This window comes from Pan paniscus, chromosome 5, assembly GCF_029289425.2.
Source record: "Pan paniscus chromosome 5, NHGRI_mPanPan1-v2.0_pri, whole genome shotgun sequence".
Taxonomy (NCBI): Eukaryota; Metazoa; Chordata; class Mammalia; order Primates; family Hominidae; genus Pan; species Pan paniscus.
This window is the reverse complement of record NC_073254.2, coordinates 44414454-44429260: the sequence shown is the minus strand read 5'-3', so window position 1 is coordinate 44429260 and position 14807 is coordinate 44414454. Positions and strand designations below refer to the sequence as shown.

General features: G+C 44.5%; 1 pseudogene; it reads left to right on the top strand.

Moving 5' to 3' along the window:
* Positions 1 to 12244, top strand: part of LOC103783499 (MHC class I polypeptide-related sequence B-like) — a 150299-nt pseudogene extending 138055 nt beyond the window's left edge.
* The last annotated feature ends 2563 nt before the right edge of the window (positions 12245 to 14807 follow it).

The window sequence follows — 14807 nt, the reverse complement described above, 5'->3', positions numbered from 1 at the left end:
ATAAATTTAGAGCAAATGCAAATTAACGTGTAATAATATATCCTCTCTTGTGAAAATGTATTAGTTATTTACTATTGTGTAACAAATTATGTAAAACTTAGCAGCTCAAAACAACAAATATTCATCATCTCCCACAGTTTCTAATGGTCAGGAATCCAGGAGCGGTTTTCCTGAGTGCTTCTGGCTCAGGGCCTCTCACAAGGTTGCAGTCCAGTTGTCAGCCTAGGGCTGCATCGTCTGAGGGCTTCACTGGGGCTGGGGATTCACGTGAAACATGGCTTAGTCACATGGCTGTTGGAAAAGCCTAGTTCCTTGCTGTCTGGTCCCAGGGGGCCTCAGTTCTTAGCCACATGGACCTTCCTGCAGGGCTGCTTATGGCACAGCAGCTGGGTCCCCAAGAGCTCATGATCCCAGAGACAGAGAGAGAGAAGGTGGAAGCCATAGTGAGTTTCACATTCTACACCCAGAGTCACAAACTGTTATGTCAGCATTACTCTATCAGTTAGAAGTTGTATTAGTCTGTTCTCACACTGCTATAAAGAAATACCTGAGACTGGGTAATTTATAAAGGCAAGAGGTTTAGTTGACTCGCAGTTGTGCATGGCTGAGGAGGCTGCCCCAGGAAACTTACAATCATGGCAGAAGGGGAAGCAAACATGTCATTCTTCACATGGTGGCAGGAGAGAAAATGCAGAGTGAAGTGGGGAAAATCCCCTTATATGGTACATATACACAATGGAATATTATGCAGCCATAAAAAGGAATGAGATCAAATCCTTTGCAGGGATATGGATGAAGCTGGAAGCCATTATCCTCAGCAAGCTAACACAGGAACAGGAAACCAAACACCACATGTTCTCACTTATAACTGGGAGCTGAGCAATGAGAACACATGGACACAGGGAGAGGAACATCACACACTGGAGCCTATTATGGGAGGGCAGTGCTGAGGGGAGCATTAGGAAAAATAGGTTCAACCGCTGACTTCCACAGCTTGGGGGAACCATCCCCATGATTCGATCACCTCCCATGAAGTCCCTCCGCCAATATGTGGGGATTAGAATTCGCATGACAATTCAAAATGAGATTTGGGTGGGAACACAGAGATAGGCCATATCAGAAGTGCATCATTAAGTCCAAGCCACACTCAAGAGAGGGAATTAAGCTGCACCTCTGAAAGAGAGCTGTACTAAAGGACTTACGTATATGTTAAAAGCAAAATTAAAACTATTGTTTCAGGATTTTGTAAATCAAAGACTTCTTTTATCTAATTATTTTTCTTTAATGCTTTAAGCTTATCTTTTAATTTAATTTAATTTAATTTAATTTAATTTAATTTTAAGTTCCGGGGTACATGTGCAGGATGTGCAGGTTTGTTACATAGGTAATCATGTGCCATGGTGGTTGGCTGTACCTATCAACCCATCACCTAGGTGTTAACCCTGGCATTCATTAGCTATTTTTCCTAATGATCCCCCCATCACTGCCCTCCCCGAACAGGCCCCATTGTGTGTTTTTCCTCTCCCTGTTTCCATGTATTCTCATTGCTCAGTTCCCAATTATAAGTGAGAACATGCGGTGTTTGGTTTTCTGTTCCTGTGTGAGTTTGCTGAGGATAATGGCTTCCAGCTTCATTCATATCTCTGCAAAGGACTTGATCTCATTCCTTTTTATGGTTGCATAATATTCCGTGGTGTATATGTACCATATTTTCTTTATCCAGTTCCTCATTGGTGGGCATTTGGGTTGATTCCATGTCTTTGCTATTGTGAATAGTGCTGCAATGAACATACACATGCATATACCTTTATAATAGAATGATTTATATTCCTTTGGGTATATAACCTGTAATGGGATTGCTGGGTCAAATGGTATTTCTGGTTCTAAATCTTTGAGGAATTGCCACACTGTCTTCCACAATGGTTGAACCAATTTACATTTCCACCAACAGTGTAAAAGCCTTCCTATTTCTCTGCAACCTTGCCAGCATCTGTTGTTTCTTGACTTTTAATAATTGCCATTCTGACTGGCATGAGATGGTATCTCATTGTAGTATTGATTTGCATTTTTCTAATGATCAGTGATGTTTAGCTTTTTTTCTTATGTTTATTGGCCACATGTATGTCTTCTTTTGAGAAGTGTCTGTTTAGGTCCTTTGTCCACTTTTTAATGAAGCTTTTTTTTTGGTGTAAATTTGCTTAAGTTCTTTGTAGCTTCTGAATATGAGACCTTTGTCAGGTGGACAGACTGCAAAAATTTTCTCCCATTCTGTAGGATGTCTGTTCACTCTGATAATAGTTTCGTTCACTCTACAGAAGCTCTTTTGTTTAATTAGATCCCATTTGTCAATTTTTGCTTTTGTGGCAGTTGCTTTTGGCATTTTCATCATAAAATCTTTGCCCATCCCTATGTCCTGATTGGTATTGCCTAGATTTTCTTCCAGGGTTTTTATAGTTTTGGGATTTACATTTAAGTCTTTAATCCATCTTAAGTTAATTTTTGGGCAAGGTGTAAGGAAGGAGTCCAGTTTCAATTTTCTGCAGATTGCTAGCCAGTTCTCCCAGCACCATTTGTTAAATAGGGAATCCTTTGCCCATTGCTTATTTTTGTCAGGCTCATTGAAGATCACAGGGTTTTAGATGTGTGGTCTTATTTCTGAGTTCTCTATTCTGTTCCATTGGTCTATGTGCCTGTTTTTGTACCAGTACCTTGCTGTTTCAGTTACTATAGCCTTGTAGTATAGTTTTAAGTCAGGTAGCCTCATGTCTCCAGCTTTGTTCTTTTTGCTTAGGATTCTTCTGGCTATAGGAGCTCTTTTTTGGATCCATATGAATTTTAAAATAGTTTTTTTCTAATTCTATGATAAGCTTCACTTTTTAAATTAATGACTAAAAGTTTGAGACATCACAGAGCCTTAGGTGTTGAGGGGAAAACAGTTTGAGGCAGAGAAAGGAGATACAACAGTATCTCTGAGTTTTTCTTGCCAATATCTTTAATAACAGCAATGTTCTCTTCAATGAGTTAACACAGTTGAGAACATAGAATAACTAGATCAAATAGTTACAAGAATTTAGTGCTATAAAAATAATGCCTTGAAAATAAGTCTTTGTTTTGTCTAAAATGTCTCAAATTTAGGGGAAGTATGCCCCTAGTGCCAGTTTTCTTATTGAAATATCGTCTTCCAAAAAACATTTGCCTACACTTAAAAAAAGAAGTGCTGCTCTGTCTCTGGAGTAGCCATCCTTTGTTTCTTTCTCTAATTAACTTGCTTTCACTTAGAAAAATATTGCTTAATCAGATTGCTTTTCATTTACAAAGATGTGAATCTCATACTTCAGTCAACACATCTAGCATGCCAATAACTTCGGTTTGATGCAGTATCATGAAATTGTTAGCTCGAATTGAGAAACTAGTTTTTTTGATAACTGGCTATTCGATCGGCATTCTATAATACACTTAACATCTTTTGTTGTGTTATTGAATGATATGTGATAGAAGTGATTTGGACACCACTATGATTCTAAATAGCATGCCATCAGGTGCTTCTGAAGTGGTTTTGTTTGTTTCTTTGTTTTCGCAGTCCTATTGTGTTTTCTATTCATATTGCTATTCCATCACTGGTTATTCCTTTCTACTCTTTTCTTGTTTCATTTATTTTGATCAATGATGTGCATTTCCAATTCTGTAAAAGTTTAATTCAGTGGTATGTGTGGTAGAATGTAACATCAAATCCTTTGCAAGATGGAATTACCTTGCACATCAGATTGAAGATTGTACACATGAAAATCTACAGAGATGCCAGTGAGTCAAGGATCAAATGACCTATTTGTAGCCAAAGCCATTTTCATGGCCTCGTGGTCCTCTCTGTCACATGGCTCCTTACAATTCTATGTGGTTTTGTTCCAATGTAAGTAGTTCTTGTTAAGGATGCTTGCAATGAACTTTGGTATTCTTTTCTCTTTCATTTTTATAAAAACCAAGCATATTTTACTTTGAAAAAATCTGTTTAAGGAATTAGGAATTTAAGTCAATTCTTTCAACTCAATGTTTTCAGAACACATCATCAACATCAAGTATTACACATTTATTTTAAAAGTTCCATTTTAAAAGGGAATGGATGATATGTTGTTTGGACTTTAGCCAGCACTGTTGTAAAACACAGAACCTGTAAACTACCCTGGGCTGCTGCCCATTCACATCCCCCAGAAGGAGACTCCATCCTGAGTCTTGTGATTATTATTCCTTTATTTAGATGTGTGGTCTTATTTCTGAGTTCTCTGTTCTGTTCCATTGGTCTATGTGCCTGTTTTTGTACCAGTACCTTGCTGTTTTCATAATATCTATAAAGAAATTATAGAGTTTCTTTAAGGATTTGTGTAATAAGTATAGATATATCCCCAATCCAAATATTAGTTAGTTTTGATGGTTTTTAAGCTTCCAGTACAGCAAATTCCTACTGCATTTATTTTCCCATGATGCACATTACATATAGGAGTTATCTGTGGTGTGGGAGGCTGTCATTCATTCGTTTTTACTGCTGAAGGTTTACATTTTATGGTTATACCATAATTGCACTAGTTTTCTATTGATATATATGTAGCTGATTCCAGTTCTTGCCATAAACATTAGTGTGCATGTCTCCTGGGCACATAGGCAAGAAAGCCCACAGAGTGTATGATTAGGAGTGGGATGGTTGGATGATATGTTGTATGGCCTTTAACCATACTAGATAATAATAATATGATTTCCAAAGTGATTGTGCCAACTTAAACTTATTTATTTATTTATTTATTTATTTTTAAGACGAAGTCTTGCTCTGTTGCCCAGGCTGAACTGCAGTGGTGCTATCTTGGCTGATTGCAACTTCCACCTCCCAGTTCAAGCAATTCTCCTGCCTCAGCCTCCCGAGTAGTTGGGATTACAGGCATGCACCACCACGCCCAGCTAATTTTTGTATTTTTAGTAGAGTCGGGGTATTGGAGGCCGAAAGAATGAGGGTCATGATCAACTCAGTATACCACTGGAGGCTATATGAGCAAACAGCAAACTGTTCTCATGAAAGCAGGATGTTGGCAAACTGACAAACTGAGTTTGCTGCCAGAAGGAATCACTAGAAGCAAGAAGCCCCCGACCCCTTCTTTTAGAACAGATCTTTTTGTCTTTGTCTTTATTTCTGTGTTCATCCCCCTTCATTATATCCTATAGTAACCGATTGCGACAATGGGGTTTTACCATGTTAGCCAGACTGGTCTTGAACTCCTGACCTCAGGTGGTCCACCCACCTCAGCCTCCCAAAGTGCTGGGATTACAGGCGTGAACCACCACGCCTGGCCTAAACTTTTGAAATAAGTGTGTAATACTTGATGTTGATGATGTGTTCTGAAAACACTGAGTTGAAGGAATTGAGTTGAAAGCCACTGTCTTGGCTGCAGAATTATAGCAGGCATTTTTATTTAGATTCTGTCAATAACTTTCTGTTGTTTACTTGTTTCTCATATACCGTGGCATTGTACTTTTGACATACAGATTCAGAAAATGCTTACTTATAGCACAATCACATAGGGTTATTTTATATGTTAGGAAATTTTCATAATAAAAAGGAAAAAATGGAGGAAGGGAGGGAAAGAAGGAGGAAGAGAAGAAGGAGTGAAAGAAGAAAAGAAGGAAGGGGAAGGGGAAGAAAAGAGAAGGAAAGCAGAGTAAAAAGGACGGAAGGCGAGAGGTTGAATGGAAATAGAGAAGAAAGAGAGGGAGGGAGGACAGAAGGAAGGAGAAAGGGAAGGAACAAAAAAGAAAAGAAACTAAAATAAAGAAAAGAATAGACATTGAGAAACTAGAAACCCTACGTATGGCCAATATTATGAAAATGGAAGGAAATAAAGCAGATGTACGTAACCTTATAGAATAATGGAAATGTAAGAGGGCTTCATTAGTTATCCATTGCTGCATAACAAACTACCCCCAAATTTAGTGATTAAATCAACAAACATTGACGAACTCAAAAACATAATACAAATACCAGCAAAATGGAGCCAACGCAAGTAGAAAAAGTTGAATAAACAAAAGGATTTTACAAATTGGAATAAGAGGACACTGGTGTGCAGATGAAAATGATTTTGTAGCCCAAATCCTCCAAAAAGCAAGTGCCATCATGGGATTAAAGTTACAGCATTTTATTACGGGACATAGCTGTCAGACGATATTGTGAGGGAGTCAGGTTACCCTGGGAAAGGCAACAGGCCAAGATGCAAGTGTAACCCCCAGTGATGGACAGAAGGAGAGAAGGTTTACTGGATGTTTCCTAGACCACAGGCAATCTAAGGCGAGTTGAGCAAGGCCATGGAGGAGACCCGGAGCCACCATTGGCCATCAGAGGAGTCCCCTGTCTCCCAGGAATGTCCTGCCTTAGTGTCACTGGTGTGAGCCATCACTGACTGGGAACAGCCCATGGGAAGCAGGGCCTCCATACCAATGCTACTGAGGATGTCAGAGCACAGGAGCAGGGCCTTGGGAGATTACCCAGGAGTGTGACTCAAACCTGCTGCCCAGATGGGTCTGGGCTCTTGGAAATCAAATCCTCTCAGGCTAAATTGCTGGATGATTCTGCTCACACTTACAATGGGGCAAGGGGACCCAGAAGGTTCCCAGGTGGATGTCTGGTTTCCACACACACTTCTGCCCTCATTGTGTGAAAGTAGCCATGCCTCCTCCTGGGGATGAGGGCCTATTACCTGGGCCTGGAGAGAAGGACACTCCTCTTCTCACGATGTGGTCTCTGGGAACATGCTCTCCAAACTTCTCTGGTGACTATAGTAATGTGTAGTTCAATGGGCTCTCTTTTGTCTACTTTTAAGGGTACCCTCCTTTGGAAACCAGGACCTCCTAACCCGCACAGCCCATTGTTGGGAGATAAAAAAGGCAAAATACCTTAGTGGGTGAATCTAAGAGATTGGACATGGAGCCATACCTGCTTCCACCTTTTGATTTCTGGACCCACATGTTCTTCCATTGAGAACACAGCACCATAGAGACATCTCTGATTCAAACAATGTACCATGTTCTGAAAGACGGTACCCTCAGAGTGCTTCCTCCAGGCTGGCACTGAGTTGTGCCTATAGAAGACCTGTCCAGCATTCCTTGTGGCTGGTAGCTCCTGGGTGGTGCAGATGGTGATAGGATTAGTGGAACCCACAGCCATGGAAACATTAAAACTTTCCAGGCCAAATGGGTCCTTCAGGCAGAGAATGGGCTAGGAGCACCGCCTAGCCTGCAGATCAGGAATGTCAACAGCACCCGGAGAGTGGTGCTGGCTGAGTGTCAGAGCAAGACAGGAAAACCCACCCATGGAATATGAGCCTATTTCTGTGAAGATGAACCTCTGGCCCTTCCAGGATGGAAGTAGCTAAATGTAGTCACTTGTTACTTAGTGGCTGGTCGCCTAAAGAAATAGTGCCCCACTAGGGCACATCATGGGCTCCAAATGCTGACGAGTTGACATTCAGGAGTGGCAGTAGCTGGATCTACCTTGGTAGGGCTGGGAGAGTCAGTGCTGCTGGCCCCATACATAGCCTCATGCCTGCCACTGTGGTTGCTCCATTCATGCACCCATCCTACCAGGCCTGGGCTGACCCATGGTGAAGGCTGGCTAACTGCCATTTGTCTGTTTGGTTGTTCAGTGCCACATCACACTTGGGTGTTTTCTGTGGGTGTCAACATGGGATTCAAGCTCAACCCAGGTGGACTGTTTTCACCTGATGATGAATGCTGTTAGGCCTGTGCAATTTATGACTTTGTGGGTCACACAGCCACTTGGAACCACATTGTTGTTTGGTGTCCCGTGGTCAAGCATTCTATCAAATCAGGACAAGTAACACTAAATGTTGCTTCTAACAGGGGGCATATGTCTCTGCTGTGGATGACATGATCTTACTCCAGAATCCCAGGCCCTCCATTGTGACTCTCCCACTGGTGCTTGGTTCAGCTCCATCCTGCATCTTTCCCCACCACTGGCACCACCAGCCCCAAGGGGTCTGAGGGATGCTGGCTGCTTGTACCATGGCCTGGATCTGCTGCAGGGTCCTTTCCTGTGTGGGCCCCACATGAAGGTGGCCTCCTCCTATGTCACCTAGAGTGTGGGCCAAAGCAACACACCTAAATGTGGAATGTGGTGTCATCAGAACTCAAAGAGGCTCATCAGGCAGTGTGCTTCCTTCCTTCTGGTGAGGATGCAAGATGAAACAGTTTGTCTTTTACCTTGGAGGGGACACACCTGCATTCCCCTAAACACTTGGCACTTGTTCACCCATAAAACTTCACTTCAGTGGCCACTCTTGAAGCTCTGTAAGGTTTACCTTCACCTTCTGGAGTGTGCTTGTTTTGCCAAGGACTCCAGTGCACTTTCTACCTGCTGCTCATCCACCCCAGTAAACATGAAATTGTCAATGAAATGAGCTGATTTAATATCCTATAGGATATCCAGTATGTCTAGTGTAGTCTTAAGACTATATACTATAGCGGGCAGAGGAGTTACAATAGCCCTGAGGCAAATGATAAATAAATGTGTTGTGGATCCCACATGAATGTGAATCATTCCATATCCCCTTTCTAATTGGAGTGGAAAGGAATGCACTCACCAAGTCCGCAGCTGCACACTGTGGGCCCAAGGATTTATTAATCTGCTCTACCAGTGATATCCAGACAACATAAAAGCTGCAATTATAACTCCTACTTGGCCATACCTAGAGTAATCTCATTCATTCTTTAGGCCTCATCAGGCTCCCTCAGGGACAGTTTGCTGGATTACGTAGAGATGATAGACAGCCCCAACACCACCCCACATCCTTCAGCTCTCTCATGGTGATGTGACCCCCACAGTACTTTCAGTGCCTTCCACAAGACACATGAGGTTGCCTGGTTGCTGTGATGCCCGCTTTCCACCCCACCCTCCCGTACCCCCATGTCACTTTCATTGTGTCCTGAATAACAGTTTCAAGTTTGTCTATGGCTTCTGCGAGGAGCCAGGACATCCAGATAGAATGGGCCACATGAATCAATTGGTACGTGTTTCTCCTTTCAGGCAGAGTCTCACTCACTTCACACAAGCACAGAGATCCCCATATAGGCAACTAGATTATGAGAAACAAACGCACCCATCCAAACCCAAAGAATGGACTCTGAGACCCAGAGAACAGCAAAAGTGAGAGTGTTAGTGACAGTTTTGCAATATTGGGTGTCTGGAATGCAGGCACACCAGGGAGAGTTTCAACAATTTATTCCCTAGTGCTCAACTCCCTCCCCCAGTTGCTCATTAGCTGAGTACCAAGGACTTACGATCTTCCCGGATGTCACCTATTGGTAGTTTAAGACTTCAAGTATGTTCCTTAGGGTTTTTTTTTTGCTGCATTTTGTTGCAGCCCATAATGCATTGTGATTGTCTCAGGACTCTTTAAACATTTGACTTATGTCCCTAATGGCTGCACTTAGTTGATAAGAAAGGGTACAATTATCTATGTTGCAAGCTAGCCTAAACTACATTTTTTGGTGAGGTGGGGAAGGGGTCGTTGAGGGGGCCCCAACCGATAGGTGCCTGGCCAGTGCATGAAAGGGAAAGCAAGAAGTAGGGGGGATGGTGGCTTAGTACATTTTCCTTCTTTATCTCTTTATGACCATGTGGCCTGCTTAAACCTACACTAAGGCACATAGAATTGAAAATGAACCATCACATGTAGGTTATTTTTTACACCCTTAAGTCCTGCCCAAGCCAGGGCTGGGCCAAGGCCCTTGAACATCCAGCTGTGGCCTCCTCCTGCTGCAGGTGAGGAGTGGGCAGCAGGGAGGGCCGTGGTGCCTGCTTTGTCCCCATCCCGGTCTCTGTCTCTCAGGCTTACCAGGTTGCATCCAGGTGGGTGAGTTGGGAATTGCGTGCTGATTGCTGAGGGCCTGGATGATCACTATCTCAGAGGGAGCAAATAGTAAAGGCAGATGTGATCTAGGGAGGGCTAGAAACTGGAGAGGAATCCAAGGAGAGGTGGTGCCTCTAGTCCCTTCCTCTCTGCATCCCCCTCCCCTGTTTCTCCAGCCATCAGGAGGACATCAAGAAAAAGACCCACGAGGCCCAGAATGAGGGCCTCCATGTGTACAGACCCTTTGAGGTCCCCTTGTAACAGGGAGAGTCCTGAGTGCACATGGCCATCCTCTGTCCACTTTGCAGCTCCCCATATGCCTCATCTGGGAGCTGTCTCAGGGGTGTCATGTCCTCTGGGTCCCTCGAGACCATGCTTTTTCTGGGTTCCCACCATATGGCCCCTGTCTCCCTGTGTTTCCTTGCAGATAATATGGACCAGTTGATAAGCAGATGTCCCTGGGCTATTTGGGGAGTGGGGACCAGCCCTCTGTCAGGGCAGCTGTGGTCCCTGTTTTCATCCCATGTCCAGGTGTTACTTTTTCCAGCCCCCGAGAGTCATAGTACCCAGTGGGCTGTTTTTTGGGCTTTGTTCTGTGCTCTGTGGCCTCACCTTGCCTTTCCTGAGCCAATTTTTTTGTTCTTAGTGTAGTCACTGCCTGGTAAGTTTAAAATAAGAGACAGTCAGAATCATTTCCCCCACAGTCAGGTTGTTTGAGGGGAGAGGAAAAGAGCAAGCAGAAAGTTTTGAGTTTCTGCAAAGACAGAGGCAGTGCAGGGGACAGTGAGAGTCTGGGGTGTCCAGGAAACCCAAGTGTTTCTGCCATTTCTCCACTTCCGTGTGTCTGGCCAGTGAGGTGGTGGTGACTCATCCTTGAACCTAATTGCACAGTTAGTTGGCCACTCAGGCCTGGGCAGATGGGACGGTTCATCCCCTGCCCTGCAGCAAGAGGGCCCCGTCCAGGAGGCAACCACAGCACGGGCAGTGCAGGTCTGTGGTTGCTCCTGCTCTCACCTGCAGTGTCTCCTATAGAGGGATTGTCAGTTCTGGTTCCCTGTAGGCAGGAATGGTTTTCTCGTAGGTCACTGGGACATTGGCCAGAAAAAGGGCATGAAAATTACATGTTAGTTTCTCAAAATTCCTGCTTTAAGTATTGGTGTCCATCAACATAATTTCAGCTGGATAATCTTAATAGGATTTCCTCCAATACTGATGTTGTAAAGGATGTTGAATAGAACAGGAAGTCAAATTTGGGGCTTCGTTTCTCAGAGGGTCCATGTGGGAGACAGTGCCTGTGGCAGTGGCAATCCCCAGGTGCAGAGGGTGCGTAGAGGCAGCCTCAGGATGAGGGGTCTGAAGAAATCCCCTACTCCACAGGCGAAGAAGATCCCCTGTGAGCTGCGATGGCAGTGGCCTGGGTGGAATCCCTGTTAGGAATGGGACAGGAAGGGCTTGCAGCCTCACCAAGCAGCAGCCCTGGGGTGGAGCTGCATTTCCAGGGTTGAGTGGACAGGCAGGAGCAAGCACAGCCCAAATGCAGGTTATGGGGAGGGCAGGCTGGGCCTCCTTGAGCAAGGGGGTCCCCAGCATCAGGTCAGGTGCAGACTCCATGGCAGCCACATATTTCCATGCCGGGCCTGTGAGCCCCAGGGCTTCCTGATGGGATCTCTAGTTAGGAGCTGTCTGCTCAGAGCTGGGAGGGGAGGAACAGTGAGCTGCTGGTGGAGGGCAGAACCCACAGTGTGCAGGGCCTGCCCTGGTGTGCAGGTGCCTCTGCAGGTGAAGAGGGCCTGGGGTCTCAGGAAGAGAAGGACTGTGTGTGTGACTTGGCCCAGACCTGGAAGGACATGGAGACAGGGCCAGGGCCTCTCTTTGGGGAGGCCTCTCACTGTGTCAGGGCTGGTCAGGCTTCAGAGGAGGAGGAAAGGGCACTGAGTTTCCTCCTGGGTCTTGTTCCTTAGTCCTGGGTCCTTTCACTCACTGCACAATGGATGGTGGACACAGGGCAGGTGCTGATGTTGATGGAGTCACGGGAGGGGACTGGCAGGGGCTGGAAAAGTGCCATGGGAGGGAGAAAAAAGTGGGGACGTCATCTTCCGTCAGAGAAAGGGTGAATCTGATTTGGGAGTGACTGAGGAGGGAGAAATCCTCAGGGAATAAAAAGCAGCACTCTGCACCCAGGGGAGCATTTATTGGTTTCTCTCTTTTTTCCAGAGCACGTGAGCCTGCAAGGCCTGGGTCAACACCTGGTTGAGACAGGAGACCACCAGGGCAGTGCACAGCTGAGATCTCAGTCTCTGGTGTCAGCTCCTGGGTTCGCTGGCTCCACTGAGGGCAACTAGACTCTGCAGCCAGGCGGTCTGGATTCAACTCCTTGCCTAGGCCTCACCAGCATGTTCTCTCTTCGTGCCTCATTTTCCTCATCTATGACATGGGGAAACTACGAGCATTTATTTCTTGTGGTTGGATGAATGAAAAGGGTTAGTATATATGGGGTATTTGCAGCTGTGCCATGTTATTTTTGTTATTTTGTTATTTTATTATATTTTGATATATTACATATGCAGTAATTGTATTATTATAGGTGAGCTTTATGAGTGAGTGTCCTGCTGATGGCTCCTTGGTCCTGGCCCAGCACCAGCTTTCCTGGCACCTTGAGGTCCTGTCATCTCTGTCATGCTCTCCTGCATTACCCCATTCTACTCTGTCTTCATATTTTATACTATAGATATTTAACTCTTAAATAGACATTTCTGGTCTGCGTTTTACTTCAAGTGTCTGGGAAGGGATAGTGTGAGGTTCAGGAGAGAAAGAGAGGTCTGTCTCCATGCTTTGACACAGCATAAAGAAATCTCCCCTCCTCCCCCACATCTCCCCGCCAGTTCTCAGTGAGGGACAGATTCACAGCAACACCGAAAGGGCTGGGAAGGGATGGGGGGACATTTGCAGCCAGTGTTCAGGGGCTGACCCTGTGGGGCAACATCTTCCCTGCAGAGTTAGAGCCCACATATGATGATGTAGAGCTGAAGGGTGATATCAGGGAGGGGACGGAGAGTGCTTTGTGGTTTCCTGATTACGAAGAGTAGAGGTCAGTCAGCTTCTGGGGTGAAGTGACTGCTGGGGAGATTGGATTGAATTAATGAAGAATAAGTGAGCTGGGATTGAGGATGAGTAAAGCAAGCATCAGCATCTCCCGCCATCAGTTCAGACTGATTGGGGAGGTGGGATAGTTCCTGACGTTGTTGTGTGGTTCCTCCTAACTTCCTGGTCTTGGGGACACAGATGGGTGGTGCTGTTCTTGGTCAGGGCAGCCTCAGCTCCATCCAGATAAAGCAGTGGTGGCAGAGAGAGTTAGGGGAGCACCTGTGAAACAGACCAAGGCAGGGATGGGAGCCTTCTGTGCAGCCAGAGTGGATGTAGGACCTGCCTGGATGCAAGAGAAGGATGAGGGACCCTAGCTGGGTCCTGTTCCCTGCCTCCCTGTGTTCACAGGGCAACCAGTAAGGGAGCTGGGGTAGGGAATTCACTCATAAGCTATCTATCTAGAGATGTGTTTATAGACATATTATTTCATGTTTGTATTCAGGTTTGTTGTCACAGACACATTTATCCATGTGTGTTTTATGTTTAAGTTACTTTGGAATAGCTCAGTCACAAAATCTTAATCTCTTAATTTGTGCTGCCTCTCTACACGGACACACACACACAGGCGGACACACACACACAGGCACACACACACATTCACACACATGCTATACAAACATGTCTACCTGTATCTATAAAGAGACATGTTATGTTATTTTATTTTTTATTTCTTAAATTCATATATATTCATGAGGCACAAGTGCAATTTTGCTACATTGCTATATTGGTTGTGGTAAAGTCAGGGCCTTCAGAGCATCCAGCACTGGAGACAAGCACATTGTACCCATCAAGAAACCCCTCTATTATACACCAACTGCCAACCCCCTTACCCTTCTGAGTCTCCATGGTCCATCATTTCACACTCTCCTTTTATGTATATAAAGAGATATTAACCAAATACGGCAGAGTGGTAACTTGAATTTTACTGCACCATTCTTTCAGCTTCTTTGCACATTTGAAAATTTATACAGTTATAAGTTGGAAGAATGAGGGAAAATAGAGAGCAAGACAGTGCTGAATAGGAATAGGCTAGGGGTTGTGTCCCACTAGGAACCATAATTGATCTTTGCCATTTTGAAAGTGTGTCCCCTGAGCAGCCTTCAGACAGTCCTGGAGGCAGACTTGTTTTCACAGTAATACCAAGATGCCATCTGCCTGTTTCATTGTGTTGACTTTTCCATTAGTGCTGCAAATGCCAAGGTCGGTAACACACCCAGCACCTTAGCAGAACCAGGCAGTGGCTCCAAACTGCAGTTCCATTTAAGAATGTCTTTGATGGAGCAGTAAAAAATTTATGTTGATTAAAGTTTGATCCTTGAGTATACGTGTTTAATATTCTTTGTGAGAAAATGGGAAATATGCATAAAACACTTACTGCACAGAGAAGCAGGATGGTAGCCTTGAGAAAGGGCACTTGTGTGACTCAGTTATGAGTTCAACCAGCAGATCCCACTCACCTACGGAAAGACAGTTGTATTAATTCCTGTTTGGGGCTATCATGAATAAAGCTGCAAGAGTATTTGTGCACAGGATTTTCGTGAACATAAAGTATTCCCTCGTTTGAAATAAGTGCCTAGGAGGGCAATTGCTAGTCGTAAGGTAAATTGCATGTTCGGTTTGAAGAAAACTGCAATGCTCATTTCCAGAGCGGCTGTACCATTTTAAAATACATCCCTACCAGCAATATAAGAGTGTCCCAGTTCCTCTGCGTCCTTGCCAGCATCTGTTGCTACCTTTATTTTGTATTTCAGCCATTCTCAT